The 21,871-nt window shown below is 41.0% G+C and overlaps 1 protein-coding gene across 3 annotated transcripts in view; it reads left to right on the forward strand.

The window, feature by feature from the left end:
* ZNF536 (zinc finger protein 536) overlaps positions 1 to 21,871 on the forward strand; it is a 378,399-nt gene that overhangs the window by 75,306 nt on the left and 281,222 nt on the right. Inside the window, exon 1 of one of the 3 annotated variants that reach the window (XM_060276095.1) lies at positions 1,863 to 2,105. The exons of the other annotated variants lie outside the window; for them this stretch is intronic. The gene's annotated coding sequence lies outside the window, so the exon portion shown is untranslated. Of the gene's footprint in view, positions 1 to 1,862; positions 2,106 to 21,871 lie in introns of those variants that run through there. 3 annotated transcript variants of the gene reach the window in all.

The raw sequence follows: 21,871 nt of genomic DNA on the forward strand, positions 1-21,871 counted from the left end.
GTTTTCTTGCCCCTTCTATCTTTGAAAATGTAAAATGTACAAAGCAGTTAATTAATTAAATGTATTTATTTGGAAAAGCACATACAGTGGTGAAAGTGAGAGAAGGAGAGCTCCTTCTCTCCTGCAGACATCCATGACATTTCTAAGCAGAGGTGGTACATAGTCCTCTGTTTCTCTCCACCAGCCTGGCCACTCACCTGCAAGCAGTTCCCTCTTGCCTCTGGTTGCCAGACTGGTGCTTACACATGAAGCTGTGTTCGGGTTCTAGACAGTTAATTGTTTTGCAATGTGCTCAGCTTCCTATGTGTGTGAAGAGCACAAGCTGTTTTGTGCCCTGCCATCTGAGTTATGGTCTCCTAAGATTTTGAGTTTATATCAGTGGTGGTATGCTGTGGTTGGGTGCCGAACTATGCCATAGCTTCTGCTTTGTTGTGGTGATGTGGGCAGGAGCAATGATGCAAAAGCAGCTATTTCCCCTCTGGTTGAAGTCAATGGAAATTCTTTGCAATTTGGGGGCTGGCGCTGGACCACTGGTGAATACAGTTGGTCTTACATTGTGCTGCAAAGGTTGCACTCTTTCCCCCATCCAAGTACTAACCGAACCCAATCTTGCTTGGCGCCCAAAATTGGGTGCATTGTAAAGCTTGCATTCTTTTTCATTACTAGATGACTGTCTGGCTCTTGCAACTTAAACTTACATTAAATTTTAGGCTATGCATCTAAAACACTACATGTTCCTGGCCACCCTTGACTTTTTGGGGAGGAAGGATGGGATAGCAATTTAATTAATGAATAGTAATATTTGGAGTGTAATGATCCTATGGTTTGCACTCACTTTGTATGTTGTGCTTTCCTTCAAAGTACCAACTGTTGATTTTCCATTTTACAACTTCCAATAACTGAAGTTCTTCATGCTTTCTGGAGTTGAGCAAGGATTGAATTGTCTGCTTCAGATCTTTACTTAGAACATTTTTGCGCATTTGAATATGTATTGGACATAAAGTCATTGGGATTACTAAGCGATGTAAGCAGCCTTCTTGGGAATGAATTGTTTGCAAGCTTTTGTGAGTTGACGTCCCGAGGTTAGAGCAACCCTACAGACAGCTGGTAGCTTAACAAATCAGCTACTTTAGTTGATGTTGGACACAACCTTTGATTTTGTAAACAGGAATCACTGGGGAATCTCTGGAGTAATATAATGAGGATCCTTGGCTTTAATGCCTGCAGACTTGCTAAAATGAAGTTGTTATAAAAAATATTTGGGTCAATTCTTCTTATTTTTTAAGTGTGCATGCACACGAAAGCTCATACCAATGACAAACTTAGTTGGTCTCTAAGGTGCTACTGGAAGGATTTTTTTAATTTTGTTTCGACTATGGCAGATCAACACGGCTACCTATCTGTAACTAAATCTTAAATTTGTTAGACTAAGTAAGGCAGTGTCTTAGTTATGATGTCTGATATTGCTCTCTCTTCATATGAAGTTTATTAATTATAACCATCCATGATTGGACACTTACTTATATACAAGTTATTTGTAGAATAGAACTTTTTTTAAAAAAATGAGTTTCTCTGAGAGATTAGGATATCATTGTCAAATAACTGCATTTCTCTTACACTTGTCATGTTTTTCTCCTAGTTTTGGGGAGTGGTAAGGAAAATTTATTCCAGTTCATTGGTGTAATATGAGAATATATTTTTCCTATACAATAGAAGGAATTCTGCCCCTAAGAACCAAACCATCAGATCCTCAAAGTCTATGTTCTAGTTTGAATTAGTCTTTATTTTGCACACTTCTAATACAGCAGGCATGTCAAACCTGTGGCCCTCCAGATGTTTTGGACTACAATTCCCATCTTCCCCAACCACTGGTCCTGCTAGCTAGGGATCATGGGAGTTGTAGGCCAAAACATCTGGAGGGCCGCAGGTTTGACATGCCTGTAATACAGCATCTGTTTTAGATAGAATTGATTTTGATTTAAATACAATGGCTTTAAATTTCTCACAGGTATTGTTTTTGCAATTCCTGACCTTCAATACTTACCTCACATCTCTGAGAAGATCCCACAGCCAGGAGAAATATCTGTTGATGTTGGACTAACCTGGTAAGAAGTGCTTTAAAAGACTCTCTTATTATATGAATGAATGTCCTCAAGTTAATGCCTAGAACCTTTGCATGGTGTGTGTGTGTGCATTGAAAGAAAAACTGGTTTAATATTATATATTAACTGGTTTAGTATTATAAAATATTCTTACATATTGTCAGATTTGAGCTTCAACTCAAAATCCATTTTGACTCTTCCACTTCCAAAGACAAACTAAGTGGTGGACCACAGGCTAGATGGAGGGCTCCTTTTCTAAGACTCTGCACTTCTTACCCATAGGGTGGTGCCTCTAAGTGGCAGTGAGGCCAAAGAAGCATTAATGGGCTCAGGTGGCTGTAGGCCTGATGGAATTGTTTGTCTTGTGACTGGGTTTTCTCCATGGTCCTGAAATACCTGCCTCCACCTTCCCTTGTCTTCTGGAAACCCACTCCAGGCTGAATCCCACCAGTCAGTTTTCCTGCCTGTTTCCCCCTCCCCCCAACTGCTTGACTGGTCAGCATCTCCTTGAGTTGCCCACAAGCTGTGCTTTCCCACTGGAATTGGTTGTTCTCCATGCTTCACACATTAGTACTGTAATTTAAGTAGGGCCTCAGAGTAAACTTGGGCCATCTCTATCATAGCTAGGGATGCTACTGAAACTGTGATCTCTGGACATCACGCTTAGAGCGTACAGGGGGCAACAATGATCCAGTGAAGGGCTTAGCCCCACTTATGACTCTCCTAGGTCTGTGTACAGCTATCACGATGCTGTTGGTGTGTGCCAGCATCTGAAAACTTTGTCAGGTTCACCCCTGACTAGCAAGGGATCATATCCTCTCTGCTTCCCCTTTGCTAACCCATATGGCTTTGAATGGTAACTCACACAGTCATGTGGGCCAACAAGTATTGTTCAGACTAGACATGCTAGCTCTTGGACATGCTAGCTTGAGTTTCTCAGTCACAAAGAAGCTGTAGCTTCAATATATAAAAGGACACTCTGGACCTTCTATGAGGTTTACTTGGATCTGGGAACCACCACCAGTATTTTCCACAGAATCATCAGGGGAAGGGACAGCAGGAAGAGCTCAATCTAGTCATACTATGGCCTTCTCCAGGACCCGAGAAAGGAATCTGCTTTTATGTGCAGAAGGACCTGGTTCAATTTCCAGCATCTCAAGTAGGGCTAGGATAAATTCCTGCTTGAAACCATGGAGAGGTTTTGTTTTTGGCTAAATGAATTTTATATTGTACCTTGTGTTTGTATAATCGAAATAAAGTCTATTTTAAATATAAAAAAAAGAAAAGAAACCATGGAGAGCTCCTGCCAGTTTGGGTAAACAATACTAAGCAAGATTGATTGATGGTCTGAACTGGTATAAGGCAGCTTGCTTTGCTCCTGAGACATTGCTGTGCATGCTTAGATATTTCTGCCCATTGTTCTGCCCGGACACTGAGGTCCAGCACCGAGGGCCTTCTGGCGGTTCCCTCACTGCGAGAAGCAAAGCTACAGGGAACCAGGCAGAGGGCCTTCTCAGTAGTGGCGCCCACCCTGTGGATTGCCCTCCCATCAGAGGTCAAAGAGATAAACAACTACCTGACATTTAGAAAACATCTCAAGGCAGCCCTGTTTAGGGAAGTTTTTAATGTGTGACATTTTAATGTATTTTAATCCTTGTTGGAAGCCGCCCAGAGCGGCTGGGGAAACCCAGCCAAATGGGTGGGGTACAAATAAATTATTATTATTATTATTATTATTATTATTATTATTATTATTATTATTATTTCCACACCATAGGTTCTTATGGGCTGATAATTTTTTTCCCTCCCAATCCCAGATAAGCCTCTCAGTTATATTCTCCACAATGCCAAGATGCCTAGGAATGCCTCAAGGCCTCTGACAGGGCACCCAAATGACACCCTTAGTTTGCCAGGGGCCGTTTGTGTCTAATTCAGAGTCTTCAAATGGTGTCAGTAGTAATTATGAGATGGAACTATAATTCATTTTAGAATCAGCTATGTTCATTCAGAAAGAACCAGCAGGTTCTGCCCATATTAGTAAAGTTACTCAAGGTACATTTTGGTAGAAGAATAGGGTGAAAATGCATGCATTACCAGTATCTTTTTTATAGGTAATATTCATATTGGGGTTCTTGAAGGACTGGCTTAAGTTTTTTAACTTACTTTGGAATAATTACAGAATGTGGGCAAATCACGCTCTAGCTGAGGTCTGTAACCCAGCAGGGTTACATGTAATAATCTGCAAACAAGGCTAATGATAAGCTACCTATATATGTGGATTAGCCACATACCTCATAATATGTCCACTATTAGTATTAATAGTAATGATTTTTTTAAAAAAGAAATGTTACCTGGAAAAGGCCTCTGTTGCATACAGAATTAAGTACTTGGTGCTATTGTGTGGTTTTCTTTTCTTGCACAAAGAAAATGGGACGATTGTGCCAGATCCCATAAAACAGCATATAATGTTGGGGTTCCTGGCAGTCCATATTTGATCCTGCTGAGGTGCTTAAATGTATCTACATAAAATTATCTTTACTTGTAATTAGAAAAAATCTACCTTTCGTTCTGACCATATTTCTTAGAGATCATCCCAGAAACCATTTAAACTGATAGTGATATTAGATGCCAAGAAATTAATTTCACACAGTATACTTTTTTTTTAAAAAAATGTGACTTTATCTTGTTTCAAGAAGTGCTTACTTTTTGATTTTTGTGGATATTGCTAAGAGAGGATTACTTTTATTTTGGTTTTCCCCTTTTTCTTTCTCCCCACAACAGTTATATTAGAATTTTGCTGTTTTATTCTTACCTTCTTAGTAAAAATCCTTTTATCACACAATGGGTAATTTATATCCATTACCAACCCTTTCAATCCTTTTCAGTGGGGCTGTCACTGCCTTTGGCATAGTAATGATTAATGTGATCTAATAATAGTGTGCCATTATATTACCTTAGTAAAACATGTACCAACAGCCTATTCAGATCTACCAAATTCATAGCTTCCTATAATATTTTTGTTGAAAGACAGGATTACTATTTTTCAAAGCTGAATTTTCCCCCCGTTAACATGTTTAATGAAATTCACAATTCTTTGCCATGGCAATCTTTTTTTCTTTTTGTATGCATTTTGCCTCGGTGGGGGAAGGTTGTATCTTTGTGGATTATGATTTGTTAGGTGAATCCTTTGACACACAGGGAAAAATTCTGGAGGTAGTATATCTTCTTCATTAAAGATTCCCCCCTCTTTTTGTTTTTTAAAATCAAACCACAATTTTTTTCCTTAAGATAATTTAACTAGATTTTAAAAGGATAAATGTTGATAGTTGAAATGCTACCTTTAGCTCTCTTTAGGTTTGAATATGGGTAATTAAAAACAAGTTTCAAAATGTAAGGGATATTCTGGTCTTTGGATGCCTGTCTGGGAAGTTCTTTTGACAGAGAAGTATTTTAAAGCTGAAAACAAACACACAACACATCTTAATATATGTGTAACAAATGAAACTGTTATCATACACAGGTGCATACTGTGATAGGCAAGATGTTCTTATGGATGTTGTGACTCACGTGTGTGTATTCAGGTGAGCACTCATGTGCACACACCAAGAAACAATGGGCTGGTTCACACATAAGGGTAACCCATTGTCTGAAACAGGGAATAGTTTACTGCGAATGAGCAGCAGAACAGGCACAACTGAATGTGTGCACCAGACTGCTGCTCTTTTCTGGTAAGACAAGATTCCCCCACTCCCAGAATATGGCTTACTGTTATATGCAAGCAAAGCCACTGATTTCGAGAGTTTTCATCTATTGTACTGTATTTAGCAGTATTTAGATACCGCTTGACTGCAGTAAAACCTCCAAGTGGTTTACAGAAAATAAAAACCAAACACCAGTAAAATACAATTTAAAACAGGTAGTTAACTATGTTCAAATCTCTTCATAACCACATGTTTATCGGGTGAGCAAGAATGTTTTGTTTCTCTCAGACAGAGATTTCCATATAGAATATAAGTTTGTTGGGACACAGGTTCTAGGTCATGGGCAACAACAATATTGACCTGTCTGTAGGCTATTGTGAAAATCACAGAGAGAGAAATGTAAGGTACTTGGTATGTTGGAGAACTATTAATATTACATGTTGACAAAATAGCTCCTTATCTGTGTAAACTTCAGGGTGATATTTAATGGTATTGAAGTGTGGATTAGAAGAAAGAATCCCCATGGGACCTCCATAAAGGCAGATAAATTTCATGTACAGTGGTACCTCTGGTTAAGAACTTAATTCGTTTCGGAGGTACGTTCTAACCTGAAAACTGTTCTTAACCTGAAGCACCACTTTAGCTAATGGGGCCTCCTGCTGCAGAGGCACGATTTCTGTTCTCATCCTGAAGCAAAGTTCTATGTACTATTTCTGGGTTAGCGGAGTTTGTAACCTGAAGCGTTTGTAACCTGAAGTGTTTGTAACCCGAGGTACCGCTGTAGAATGAATGTACATTTTACCTGCTCTCTGCCCCAGTTTCCTTTCACATCAGGGTTGGAAACACCCCCATACTTAACGCCTCCTCATCAACACAGCCTTTCCACTTCTGAATTCCTGTTTTGGATTCTGTACCTTCCAGACCCTCACCTACTTAAATGGCTTAGGCCCTCAGATATCTGAAAGGCTGCCTCCTTCCCTGCAGACCCTCTTGGGTGCTGAGATCAGCTGAGGGGGCCCTCTTGGTAAGTTTCTCCACCCTCAGAGACTAGGCTGTGTGGTGGCCCAGGTTACTGCCTTCTCCGTGGTGGCCCCTAAGCTGTGGAACTGCCTCTCCACAGAGGTGCATCTGGCACCTTCATTATACAGCTTCTGGAGAATGCTGAAGATACACCTCTTTGCCCTAGCTTTTGATGCTTGAGGTGTTTATTTGTAGGCCCGTTGTTATTTTGTGATTGTGGGCTGTTTTTAATATTGTATTTTGATATTGTAATCTGCCCTGAGACCTCAAGGTGAAGGGCGGAGGAATAATGATGGTAATACTTCTATTACAACTCCTCATCACTTTACTCTGCTTTGATAGAAGATGGAAACAGCACAAACACCCTCCTTGGATGAGGGCGAGTCTTCCAAAGAGGTGCCTTGGGAACTACATTGACATTTACATTTTTTCGATTCTTAGATCCACTAGGCACTTTTTATTTACTGTAGGTGGTATTGCTTTTTTTACATTACTTCCATAAGGCAACACATGTTTAGCTGAGAAAATAATATGAAGAACCTCTTTGCTGCAAAATGATATATCAAACAAAAAGGAAATGTTGCACACCTACTTGTGTGCACTGTTGTGTAAGAATCCTAGAGAGAAGCATTCCCAGCATGACATGTAATGGAACAATTACTGTAATTGGGAGATTTTTTGAACGAAGCCCTCAAATACAGTATAGGATGCTGCGTATCACTGGAGTGGCATATATCTTCCTTTTCATCTCTTTTCATAGTTCCTTGAGGTCCATTTTGAGCTTTGCTTGGTAATTTCCATGTTTGAGGCCCGCCCTAAATTCTGTCATTGGTAATTATTTTCTTTACTATTTCCTGTTTACAAGAGCTGTCTACCACACCAGCCTTTTCTACCCTAGCCATTTAAAACCAAGGGAGGGTTTTCTAGCCTATTTCTAGTCCCATACTGTGCATCTGGTGTTAGAGTAGACCGGGTATCCAGGTAAGAGTGTGTAGTCTCCACTTTGGCATGACTCCTAAGCATTGAGGTTTTGTATTGTTTCCCCCTCCCCGAGCTACAGAGGGCTGCTTCTCTGAATAAATACAACACAGGTATAGCTGCGTAGATGAATTTGACTGGAGTTATGGAATTCATTGTCACAGGAGGCAGTGGTAGCCACCAATATAGAAGGCTTTAAAAAAGGATTAGACAAATTCATGGAGGAGAGGGCTCTCAATGGCTGCTGGCCATGATGGCTATGCTCTGCTGCCACAGTTGGAGGCATCAGTGCTTCTGAATACTAGTTGCTGGAAGCTGCAGGAGGAGAGGGTGCCCTTGTGCTCGAATCCTGCTTGCTAGTTTTCCCCAGGCATCTGGTTGGCCACTGGATGCTGGACTAGATGGGCCATTGGCTTGATCCAGCCGGCCTCTTCTTATGTTCTTATGTTACAGGACTGTGTTGTGTTACAGGACTGTGTGGGGCTACCTTTGAAGGTGACCCGGAAACTGCAATTAATCCAGAATGCGGCAGCTAGACTGGTGACTGGGAGCGGCTGCCGGGACCACATAACACCAGTCCTGAGAGATCTACATTGGCTCCCAGTATGTTTCCGAGCACAATTCAAAGTGTTGGTGCTGACCTTTAAAGCCCTAAACAGCCTCGGTCCTGTATACCGGAAGAAGCGTCTCCACCCCCACCGTTCTGCCCGGACACTGAGATCCAGCACCCAGGGCCTTCTGGCGGTTCCTTCACTCTGAGAAGCAAACCTACAAGGAACCAGGCAGAGGGCCTTCTCGGTAGTGGCACCGGCCCTGTGGAACGCCCTCCCATCAGAGATCAGAGAGATAAACAACTACCTGACATTTAGAAAATACCTAAAGGCAGCCCTGTTTAGGGAAGTTTTTAGTCTGTGATATTTTAGTGTATTTTGACGTGTGTTGGAAGCCGCCCAGAGTGGCGGGGGAGACCTGGCCAGATGGGCAGGGTATAAATAAATTATTATTATTATTATTATTATTATTATTATTATTATTATTATTATTATTATATTAGAAATTGGAGATGGTTATAAGAAAAAGGGAAGGAAAAACAATATGCAGGTGGGAGATATACATGACTAACCAACTGAATGCTATCCATTTTTCTTGTCTCTCATGCATAAGATAATAATTACCTGTGTGACTCTAAACTTTGAAGGAAACCTGCAAATGGACAGTGTCCTGTTTGAGGAAATTTTTATTTATCTATGTGAATTACATGAGTAACTGATCATGTCAAACCTAATCAGAGCAAAAGGACATGGATTGATATATAGTATAAACCTAAAAGACACATCATCACAGTTCTGCTTTTTAATCTGTGAGCGACATCTTTTCTCAATGCCACAGCTGTATTTTAATAATAGGCACCAAGTGGTTGCTATGTGATACACCAACTGTGTTGTTTGTGAACTTTTGGCTACAGTATAAACCAAGCCCCCCTCCCCCCGGCTCCTTATCCTTTTAGTTTTCTGGGTCAGTTCATGTTATACAATGGAAACAATGATAATCTGAGTTGTAGGCAGAGAATGTTGGCTACGGCGTGCTAAGGAAGATGAAAGCTGTTTTTGTTGGACTGGATTTTAAATTTAACAAAATATAGAAATCCATATACTATTTTGAATATCTTATTTCTAAAGATTTCCTGTCCCTAAAGGCACTCTTGTATAAAATAATAGCTAATGATAGCTGTGCATTTGAATGTGGGTGGTGGGATGCAAAGTTTTCTGCTTCAAAAAGGCTTCTTCTTCTTCTGTATGAATCTAGGTCCTCCAAATGTGTAGGAATTTCTTTTTCTTGTTCAGGGTGGGGAAGTGTCTTCACATACAGAGATTGTGTGCAGAGTATTTTCTGAATAACAGAAACTCCATGAGCATTTCAGATATAATTGCACAAACCAATGTGTGCACAGAGAAATGGGGTAGAAGGTACAATGAATTTTCAGTTTTGGCCCATGCAGATACATTTCAGATTGTATTAATTGAGCTGTATTAATTTACAAAGCCCTGAACAACTGAGGTCCAGGGTACTGCCTGAACCCTGAACCCTTATATCCCAACTCAGTCACTGAGATCATCTGCAGGAGCACCGTTGATCATTCCCTGAGTGGATGAGGCTCATTTCATATTAACATGAAACCAAGCTTTCGGTGTCGTTGACCCAGTCCTGTGGAATAAATACTCTTCCAATAGAGATTCAGCAGGTGCTTTCTGTTTCAACCTTTAAATGTTTTTGCTGAATATTTTTCCATGCCGCTAGGCTTATGCAGACAATTAAGAAAACATCTGTAATAGTTAGCTGGTGATCTGTGATTTAAAAATTTTATGTGATTTTTATTGTATAGATATAATTGTCATAAACAGCTTTGGTATTTTTTTTAAAAAATAAATAAATAAATAAATAAATTGAGGTATACAAACATTTTTAAGTAGAATAAATAATAAATAAACAGACCCCAAACTTTCTGGGAGGTGAGGCCACTCTGAAATGAATCCAAATTAGACCTCCAAGCCTTGATAGCACTGTGCTGTAGAACCTAGACTAGAGGCTTCATCCCATGCTACAGCATTTGTGTGATGAATGGGGTTCCCTCCACCCATGGGCGTACCCAGGATGAAAACTAGGGGGGGCATGCCAGCCACACCCCCACCCCCAGCCACCCGATTGGCTGGCTGGCGATGACATGGCCAGGATCCTCCCAGGAGGCGTGGTCAATGTTCACGCCCCCCCATAGGGGAGGGGGCCATTTCCAGCCGTTGCCGAGGCGGCACACAGAGCCACCCGCACTTGTGCTTCTGCCTCGCCCGCTCCTTTACCGGCAGCGGTGACTAAAACAAGGCAGCAGCAGCGAAGCTGTCTCCGTCGAGAGAAACCTGGACCTGGGCTAACTTCAGCCCACACTCCTTCAAGTCAGAGCGAGCACAGCACAGAAAGTGCTGCCCCACAATGCTCCGCGGCACCTCATTTGCAACCTTACAAGTTGTGACGATTTGCTACGCGGCAGGCGAAACCCAAATGCAACAGCCAATCAGCCAAGTGGGGAAAATTCCTGCCGTGCCCCTGTCCCAACAACAGACGACACACAACGGCATAGCAAGGTCAAGCACAACAAGCCCTAAAAGTAGGGAGAGGTGGGCAGGTGTTCCAAATGCATGCACTGAAAGAGGAAGCTCTGGGTCATGTGCATGGGCATATACAGGTCCCTCAATCCGTTTGGACTGCGCCCCATTGGCCAGATTGATCCCAGCATCGAGGGACCTACCAATCGGGTGTTGTGGCTGACCAATCTTACCCACCCACAACACAGGGTGTCAGTCTCCAGTTCTCACCGCAACATGTGCCCTCTTTGAGGAAGGACCTGATAAATCAAAGATATGTATTTCTAAATGTATGGGGAGCTCCAGTGAACCTAAACTGTACTACTGCCCCTTGCATACTTTCAGTAAAAGCTGTGGTTGCTGGTGCCCATTGAGGCTGGTGGGGCAAAAGGGATGGATACCTACAGTTTTAGTAACCAGAGCCAATGGCAGATGCAGTCCAGAGCCAATGACAGGCAACACTGCCCTCTGATTTAATGTAGGTAAGAAGGCAGACTGGGGTTTGTGGGGCAGAGTCCCATTTACCCTTATGAACCAGCCTCCCCTGAATGCAGGGCAATATTTTTCACAGATAAGTCAGCTGCTTGTTCCTAATTGTAATGGAAGTGAGGGGAGACATGCCAAGTGAATACATCACCCAAACTCACACAATATGGTGAATTAGCTAGAGATTCTGCCTGTGAAAAGATTTGAGAATAAGATTTCTATTTTATATTTGAGAATAGGATTACTTTGCAAATGATAACTAAAAGCAAATTACTTTTGAGGCAATATTGTAGATTAAAGTACAAAAGGAAGGAACCAATATTAGCAGCAGAAGAAAAGGATGCTGTTAATGAGTAATAAAAATATAACTGGCCATTTGAAGCCCTTAGATAACCCCAGCCACCTAACATTTGCTGTTTATTGAACAATTATCTATTTCAATCATCTGGAATGATAATCCAACTGGAGGGTAAATAACCCTGCTGCAAAATGTAGACTACCTGGAAATTCACAAACTTGATCACATATGAGATTGGCAGCATTAAATGCCAAACAGCTAATTTAAATAAGGAACATCTGTACATTATTATTTGGGGGATTTATTTTATTTTTTGCCTGTCAATTTGGAAATTTGAGGGTTTAATGAGACACTGCATGCAGATTTTTGTACTGCCTGCATGAACAGTCAATAGCAAATTTTATACAGTGTGTGTGTGTGTGTGTGTGTGTGTGTATGTATAATATATATATATATATATATATATATATATATATATATATATATATATATATATATGATAAACACCCCAAAGCATGGTGCAGAGGGCAGTGTGTGTGCGTATGCCTTATATAAGATTTGAAGAAAACGTTGGTATGTCAATACCAGCATTATATCCTAATAGTGGGAGTAACATGACAGTTCAAACACATAGTGAGAAGATTAAGATTTTGGTGCATGGTTCCGTGAATTTGTAAAATAACAATGTAATTTTCTTAATACTGCTTGCTGTGCCTCAGAATAATCCAATTTGGAACAATTTATTCTGAACAGGTATGGCAAAAAAAATAGGTGGTATATCATTACGGAAGGTTGGAAAATGCATTAATTTTTATGGGTGAGTTATGAAGATCTACAACTTGGTCAGGACTTAGGATAAACATAATATTCCTTAATTAATCCATTATGGTATGGGACATATATGACACTTTTTATTGCTTTAAAAATGAAAGATGTTTTTTAAAAAGGAAATTGCTACTTCTCAAACTAAAAGGCTCTTTTCCTAAATCATAAAATTGTATCATCTAATTTGCCCAATAGTATTAATGAGACAAGCATGTAAATCCAGTGCTGAATTTTCACATAAAGGGTCATCCTCTTTTGCTATAAATACTGAATCATCCTATAATCCAAACTTTAAATTGACTTAGGGATGAAACTCAAATCAGATACGCAAGGCAAATACAAGGCCTTAAACCAAAAGACTTAGGGAGGAGAAGAAATCAAAGGTTCCTAGCCCACCATTTACTGAGCCTGTGCATGCCGTGGTGCAGGCTGTCTATGGTATAAGCAGAGTGCAAACAAGAATACTGATTTGATTGGTGATGTATACCTTTTACACCTTTATTAAGCCATGCCATCTAATTTCACTTTTGACCTGCTTTTAGGAAGTAACTAAGTTACTCTGTTTAGCAACTGCATGCTGCTAAATGCAAGGCCCAAAGTAGCAAGCAGTTATACATTGTAGTTCAGTGGTAGAGCTCCAGACACCACTGGTGGGGAAAGACCTTTATCTGAAAGTGTAGAGAGCTGGGTTGCCATATGTCCCCTTTTTCCAGGACACGTCCTCCTTTTCATGGGTAGAGATGTCATAGTCCTTTTCATGGGTAGAGTCGTACAGTTAAAAGTAGAAGTTGGCAAATGTACCCTCTTTTTTTACTCTTCAAAATATGGCAACCTCTTCAAGAGCCACTGTTATTCAGCGTAATCTGGGGATGGGAAACACCCAGTATGCAGCCCAGATGTATTGGAAGTAGATCTGCTGCAAGAATGCCAAAACTGAGGAGGGGAATGTCTCCACTGACATGTGTTCCTCGCAAATATTGGGGGGGGGGAGAGGAGTCCACACATTTTGCAGCTGCATTTTTGTGTTACGTACCATAGTAACAAAAAACAACACAAAATCCCCACCCACCCCGCCAGACACACACACTATTTAAAATGCCATAGATTGTTTAATTAGCCAAAGGTCTAAGAGAAGAGGAATGATTTCAGGTGGTGCCTAAAGATATGCAACAAAGGTGCCAGACTAGCCTGCCTGGGGACATCATCCCACAAGCAGGGAGCCACCTCAGAAAAGGCCTGTTTTTGTGTTGCCACATGTGGGGCACATGCAGAAGTGCCTCAGATTATAATTGCAGGGTGGGGGTCGGTCCATATAGGGAGAGATGGTCCTTGAGGTATTGCGGTCCTGAGCCATTTAAGTCTTAGGTCCAAACCAGCACTTTGAATTGGGCCTGGAAACTAATTGATAGGCAGTGCAGTTGGGTCAGGCTTTGCATTATATGCTCCAGCTGCCTTAATGGCTATGTGACAGGGCTTGCAGTTTAGCTCTGCACTGTCCTTATTTGTATTCTTCTGTGGGAATTAGTGTTCCCGGTGCCCTTTGCAGTTAGAGCAGGTAAAGGGTGGTGGGAAGCTTAAATATATCTCCCTGTTTCCTTAGGAAGAAGCTCTCTTTCTATGTGTGATTATGTATCATCTGGGCCACTCACTACTGGAAGACAGATGCCAACAGCTTTCCAGAGGGATAATGTGTCCCTAGCTTGAAAAACGTTTTCCTCCCTGGTGTAGACAGTACTGATCTAGATAGACTCAGCAGAAGGTAGCTTTCTGCATGTGTCTTCATCTTCTAAGCCCTACTCTGCCTGTAGGGATAGCTAGAGAGGATAGTTCCATGTCATATTGCAAGTGTGCATTTGGTGGACTTCACTTGCCCAATACTTTTTCCAGATTACTGAACAACATTTCACAAAGTGAAATGCAGATCTCCCAAATTTATAGTTCTAAGAATTCGCCACATGTGCTTATGTCTGCCCTATTAGGTCTGTCTGAAGAAGAACCTGGTTTTTCAGAGGTGCATTCTGATAATGAAACCATGTAGGAGCAGATGTACAACATCAGCCCCAGACTTTAACGATTCCTCTTTCCAAGGGTAGCTGAGCAGTCTTTGAAAGTGCCTGTTCAACGCTGAGCCCTGAATCCATTATTACGATCGAGATTTTATAACTTTAGGGTATCTCACTAATTTCCTTAAATTTGATCAGCTCTAATAGGATCTAGCTTTTGCTGTAGTGTATTAAAATAAGAATAGACTTAAGATGATACAAAGCCAAATGTCATTAGTGAAAAGAGAATCGAATTAGAGACTTTTTATTTTGCATTGAACACATTAAAGGCAACAGAAATCTTCAAAATTACAAAAGAAATGTATTCTCTCCCCACCCTCCAAACCCGCCCGCCGGATGTCTCAGCATTAAGGGAATGAGCATTCCTTTTCTCTCTGTGTCAGAGTCACCAGGTTGTTATTCCTTTTGTTTAGTTGCATAATAGAATGTGTTGCGGTGCATTATCCTCAGTTTGTGGAGCAGCCTACAAATACTGATTGCCGTTTGAGCTTGTTATGGAAAAGTATTGCTCTGTGGACTGAGTAAATGACCAACAGTGGACTATAATCTATGAAGCTGAGAGTGAAATTGCCAACTGGAGGTCATTTTTCAAACCAAGGGGCGATAGTTTTCTACTATAAACTGAATATTACAGTCAGTATATGTTTTATTAAACCATTTAGGAAACTTGGGAGCAGTTTCGTTTAAACTTAGTGCTTGATGTGGCTCAGAGAACAAGCCCAGGGCAGCTCGCAAAAGAGGCTTGTTACAATCCCTGTATTACACACTCAATAATTATGAAGGTTCCAGGCATTAACAGCTCAGAGCGGAATCCTGCACATGATCTGTGTCTTGAGCACCCATTGAAGTAAGTGGGAATTCTCTGCCAAGCATCCTCTCTCTCTCTCTCCCTCCCTCTCCCTCTCCCTCTCCCTCTCCTTCTCCACCTGGTAACTTGGAACGACATAATTTTTGCAACTGAATGATCTTTGTGGCCGATAGGCAGCACAGAAATGCACTATAACTTAACATATAACATAATGCTTTTATTTGGTGCTTTGTGTTTTGATTGACAAATGCTAATATTAAAGAGCAGGCGAGAAGTCAGTATGTATTGCCAGAAAGCTTTAAATATAATGTACAGTAAATAAACAGAGGCATGTGAAATGCCAGGCTAGAGTGAGGTGGAATATTCACACAGAACTATCAGTTCTCATGTGGAAAGGCAGAGATGGAAACTATCACTTAGGGGGAAAATATTTGAAATATTCCACTAGTAAGGAATACAAGGAAAAGTGCTATCAATTTACCTATCCCATCTGTGCATGTGACAAGTGCATTAGGTCAGAGGTAAGGCAACTGCGGCCTTCCAAAGGTTGTTGGACTCCAACTTCCATTCTCCCTTGTCATTGGCCATGCTGGCTGGGCCTGATGGGACCTGGAATCCAACAAACTCAGGATGGCTACAGGCTCCCTAGCCTAGCATTCTTCTTAAAGGTAAAGGTAAAGGGACCCCTGGCAGTTAAGTCCAGTCATGAACAACTCTGGGGTTGCGGCACTCATCTCACTTTACAGGCTGAGGGAGCCGGCATTTGTCCACTCCGCAGACAGTTTTCCCGGGTCATATGACCAGCATGACTAAGCCACTTCTGGCACAATGGAACACCGACACCAGAGCAGTGCACAGAAATGCTGTTTATCTTCCCACCAGAGCGGTACCTGTTTATCTACTTGCACTTTTTGGCGTGCTTTCAAACTGCTAGGTTGGCAGGAAGCATTCTTTTGGAGCAGCTGTTTGAGTTGGGGGTGGGTGGCACTGCTTTGCCGTGGTTCTAGTCCTACCTGGATGGTCATTGCCAGACGGTGAGGCTTGAGGAGTGCTCTTTGGCTCTGTGGAGACTTCAATGTGGGGTTCCTCAGGATTCAATATTATCCCCCATGCTGTTTAACAGCTACATGAAACAGCTGTGTGGAGTCATCCAGAGTTTTAGAGCACATTGTCAGCAACATGCTGATGTCATCTCTAGTTCTCCCTTCCATCTGCAGTCAGATGGGGTAGGGACTACCTCTCCCCATATGAACAACCCAGACCCTGCAACCATCATCTGAGGCCCTCCATGAGAGTTCTGGGGGGTGGTAATATGAGAATAGGCCTTTTCTGTGGTGGCTCCCTGTGTGTGAAATGCTCTCCCCAGGAGGCTCATCTGGTGCCTTCATTACATATTTTTAAGCGCCAGGCAAAAATGTTTCTCTATAATCAGGCCTTTGGCTGATTAAGTATTCTGTGGCCTTTTAAATGCATATGAGGGAATGTGGTTATGGTTTATTTTTCTTTTTGTTTTATTATGTATTTTGAATTCTCATTTTGTATTTTTATGTTGTAAACGGTCCCACGAACCTCAGATGAAGAGCGATATGCTAAACAAACAAACAAACAAACAAACAAACTGCATGGCCTTTATTTGTTATGACCAGGCTTTCAACCTTGATATAAAACTTTTCTGAGTTCTTTTTCCCCTAAAAAGAAATTAGCATCCTTCACCATTTTCTCTGAGGAGTGCTTTACACAACACGACTTTCATGGCTTCATGGTTACAAAATGGCATTGCGGGTCATTTGAATTTGGCAAACTGAGCTTCTCTGAGACTTACAAGGGGAAGCAGCAGGATTGATGGTATGTCAGCATCACTCATTCTCTTATGTAAATCATTTTTTCGGTTGCAATTATAAGGGAAGCGGAGCAAGCCTTCATCTTTTCCCCTCTGCAGGTTTCTACTTATCACACTTTTTAAAAACCCACAAAAAAGAACCAAGCCAGGATATTTCTCAGATTGCCATTGTGTTTTGTTAGGATCCTGATTTGGAAATCTGAATTGTTGAAAGACAGAAATAGGTGTCAATTATAGGTGCATACCATATCATTGAGGAAGTATCATTCACAGTGCCATTTTCCTCATAAACAGGTTGGTCAGAGCTGAATTCTGGGACTTAGTGCTAAACTATAATGGGTTTATAGGCATTATGACTGTATTGTGAATATCCTTTTCCCCCTCCCTCCTCCCAGAGCAATGAATATATAGCATCACTTGCCTCTTTAAATTTGATTATAGTGGCTGACTCCTTCTGTGTCAAAAACGGAGCTCATTCAGAGTGGAAGAAAGGAATGAAATGGGATTCATATGTACTTCTGGCTGCCAATAGAATTTGCTTCCCCCGGCACCCTCCTTTACTGGGTTGTTGTAACTGAAGTTCCCTCTTAATACCAATATAATGTCCAGGGGAGAAAACAAAGGAAGAAGTGAATGTTTCAGATTCAGGCATCAAAGAAGCAAGGCCAATGCCATCTTGAATGACAATGAAAGCCAATTGCACTTACACTATATACCAACAATTCTCTTTCTTTATGCTGGTGGAGAGCAGGTGTGGGGAAGCTTTGTGTCTTCATGTCTTGCTAAAATGCAGCTGCCATCTTCCTTGGCCCTATAAGGGCCCTACTGCCCCTTGCTGGGCTTACTTACTTTAGAGTTGAGAAGTAATTATTCTGTAAGCTGTCAATCATTGGAATGAACAGAAGCAACTCTACAATTTTTGCAGACATCTTTACCAATTTGCTGTGTTCCTGAACCATGTTCTGGTTCAGAAACATCTAGAGGGCCCAAAGTTCCCCACACCAGGTGTAAATAATTGCTGGAGATATTATTGTTTCACGTATCCTTCTCAGGTTGTATTGTGTATTGTGTTTTAGTGAGAAGGAAATGTCTCTCATCAGTGCACTACTGAGGCCTCCTATTTATATGGCAGCTCAGGGCTAAGGATGAAATCAGGCATCGCAATTTCAGCGAAACTCAATTTCAGTTTGATAGTAAATCAAGGTCAAATTGCTGCTGCTTCTTTTCACCCAAGACCAGGGCTGGACAAATCTGATTCTCCTTTTTTTCAAGTTCTCCAAATTTCTACATCAGTTGTTTTTTATATATAAAGTCATCATGAAAATTCATTGATATGTTAGCACAAATTTCTCTGAATATGCACACTTTTAAATGCAAGTTTGCCAAATATACATATTTTGGAAACCAACTTCCACTAATATAATGCCTTTTTGCATGTTATATTCACTAATATATGCAATTTTATGTACACTTTAACACAGTATATGCATTTTTGTATACATTACATGGCTGAAGAACTGCATTGCAAAATTCAGAGAAATGCAAATTTCAAAGGACAACTGTGATTTGGTTCACTTATTGTTTCAGAAATTGTGGAGTAGGCAGGCTCATCTTTAAATGTGAACTGAATCAAATTCCACCCCCATAGCTACCCACAATGCTACTGATTGTTGAACGTACCACAATGCTTACCAATACTTGAGTCTGAAACATCACCATCTCAATGACAATTCAACTAAATGCAATGGGCCACATGGTCCTGTTCATTCTTTTTTCTGTGAAACCTGCTTTCTTTGGGTTGAGGACCCATATTACAAAGGTCTTTGTCTTCTACAGACTGTTTCTGGGTATTATTGATTACACCACAGTTAAGTCTCAGCTTCCCCACATTGTATCACAGCTGTGGGAAAACTTTGGTCTTCCAGATGCTGCTGAACTACAACTCCCATCAGCCCCCAGCAAGCAGGGCCTGTGACCAGTGATGATGGCATTTGCAGCACAGCAACATCTGGAAAACCAAAGGTTCTCCACACCTGTTATATCAGAAGCAGAGTAGTCAGAAATTCCAAGTCACTGTGTTTCCGCAAAGGCCATTTCTTGCTATGCTCAAGGGAGCTCACTTTGAGAAAGTTATGATGTATCTGCTATTGAAAGACTTCTGATTTAGAAAGCTTTACAGCTATTGTTGTTCAGGATTATTTCTGACTTTTGATGTGAGGAGCTGTTTCAAATCACTCCCGTTTCTCAAAGCCAGGCGCGATATATGCATCAAGAGATCCAAGAAAGACAGGGTTTTGCTGAGTGACTTCCAGAACTTGAGTGCACCTATCTCTTCCTTCGATTTAGTTCCACATAATCATACTTCAAATTCTAGAGAAAATTTGTTCTTTTTTAATATAAAAAAAGATGAATAAGCTCTAGTACTCTTGGGAACTTTTGGATGAACAAAAGTGCTATTTTTACATGCAGGCGTTCCAGTCCTATGACTATTTACATGGTAGTGAGTCCCATTGAATTAAACAGGACTTACTTTTAAGGAAGTGCATCTAGGACTGCCGCCATAAATGAGGAGTCAGGGAAAATGGGAGCAGGAACCAGTGAATGAGGCTAATGAGCATTCTCTATGTAGCCAAGGATTGGGATAACCGAGCTTCTACTGAAAGACAGCCTTTTCCTTGAATGGGGTAATTCATGATCCTTAGGGTGCCACAGACTTGTATTGTACGATATCCTGTATAACATTGCCATGATGATCTCAGATAACTTTGTTCTTTTCAGTGCTTTCTTGTGCTTTATATAGGTTAATTTTTGTCCTTCAAGTGCATGTTTGAGGCTGTGGTTGATTATCAGTGGGGAAGAAAAGCGTGCATCGGGGCCAGATGGGGGTGGTGGAATATGCATAGAACACTCACATATCACATACAGCAAATGACTGCTAGGAAACATAATGGAGTAATGCATTAATATATACAGTAAACATGTTATGCAGTCAAATGAGAAAGTGACAGGTGCATTTATTTATATATTTTTGTCATGGGCATTTCTCGCTTCGTTGAGGAATACAAATATTTTGGAATCTCAACGTATCTCCACAATACTGTAGTGTCTTTGTTCTGGGGTTTCTTTCATCTTAACTTATCAACATAGTATATGAGCCATTTTATCCTACAGGCCGCTCGTCACTTCCATGCGTAGTTGCTCATTAATGTCAGGTTAAGATCTAAAGAAATGTGAAAGTGGGATTGAAAATGCATTTTTTCTTTGTACTTCCCCCCTTTTATTAATAATAATTTAAATATCAAATCCAAAGTATTCCAGGTTGGAAATAACTATGTTAAATTGCACACACAGTTTTGTTGCTTGACTATTGTACATTTAGAGCTGTTGTTACTGGGGAGGAGGATGAAAGGGAGAAGTTAAGAGCACAGACCACTCTGTCCCACTCCAGGTGAGAGTGCAAGTGATCTTTTCCTCTCCTTCCAAAAGCACATCCTTACTTCTGCCTTGATTTTGTGGCCTACCCTATTTCATTTTACACCAAACTAAAAAACATATATCAGGATTGGAAGAAAGCCAGATCAGTGGTTCAGATTAATGCGGTGGTATGACCTATTTTTGGCACAATAACTCATGATGGAAGACATGTGCCTTGATAAAAGGGAGGACTCTGTCATCAGCTTAGATCAGTGAGGATCAGCTTAGATCAAACTTTCCCCCCATGGACCACTTAAAAATTGCTGAGGGTCTTGGTGGACCACGTAATATTTTATCTGCCTGTTTTAACAATATTAATGTGCTGCACTAGACGCTGTATGAGTTTTACAGAAACACCATGGACCACATGAATGAAGTTCATGGACCACTGGTGGCCCACAGACCACAGTATGGGACTTAAACTGATACACCAGCTGTGGCCCCTTCTGTACAAAGATAGCTTGGCCACTCTTAACATTGCACTAATAGTCTTAAGATTATATTATTAGAATGGCTTTGTCCCAGAGTTCTCAGAAGACTTCACAGAAACTCAAGGTGTTGTCCAGTGATTCTGTTGTTGTTGTTTAGTCGTTTAGTCATGTCCGAACCAGAGCACGCCAGGCACTCCTGTCTTGCACTGCCTCCCGCAGTTTGGTAGCACAAGGATTTGCCGTTGCATGACATAACTTTCTCCCCTCTTCCTCTTGCTCCCATGTGTGCCCTTATCAAATCTGCTCCAGGGGATAAGGAGATCCTATAGAGATTTAGGGGGCACACAGGGCCAGAAGAGGGGGAGTTTCCATTTTGCCAAGCATAAAGCATAATGCTAATGGAATGAGTTGGATAAAACCGTCAGTTAGGCACCACACAAGTTGCTAACATAAACTTCATACATACAACATTTTATTCTATAATCAACAAAAGCTAAGTACTTGTTTTTTCCTTTGTAGTCTGCACATAGTCTAGATCTATTGTGTATTTTTTTTTGCCCCTGAAAAACGCTTCTTGAGAAACTGGTTTGATCTTGATAATAAACATTCATTGCAGATTTATTCTGCATTGCCCTGCCGTGTGCCTTTGAAAACAGATGTAGGCAGTCCTGGAAGTGGGTGCCCAATTACATTTTTGGTGGTCGTATA

Source organism: Zootoca vivipara, chromosome 6, assembly GCF_963506605.1.
Source record: "Zootoca vivipara chromosome 6, rZooViv1.1, whole genome shotgun sequence".
In the NCBI taxonomy this organism is placed as follows: Eukaryota; Metazoa; Chordata; class Lepidosauria; order Squamata; family Lacertidae; genus Zootoca; species Zootoca vivipara.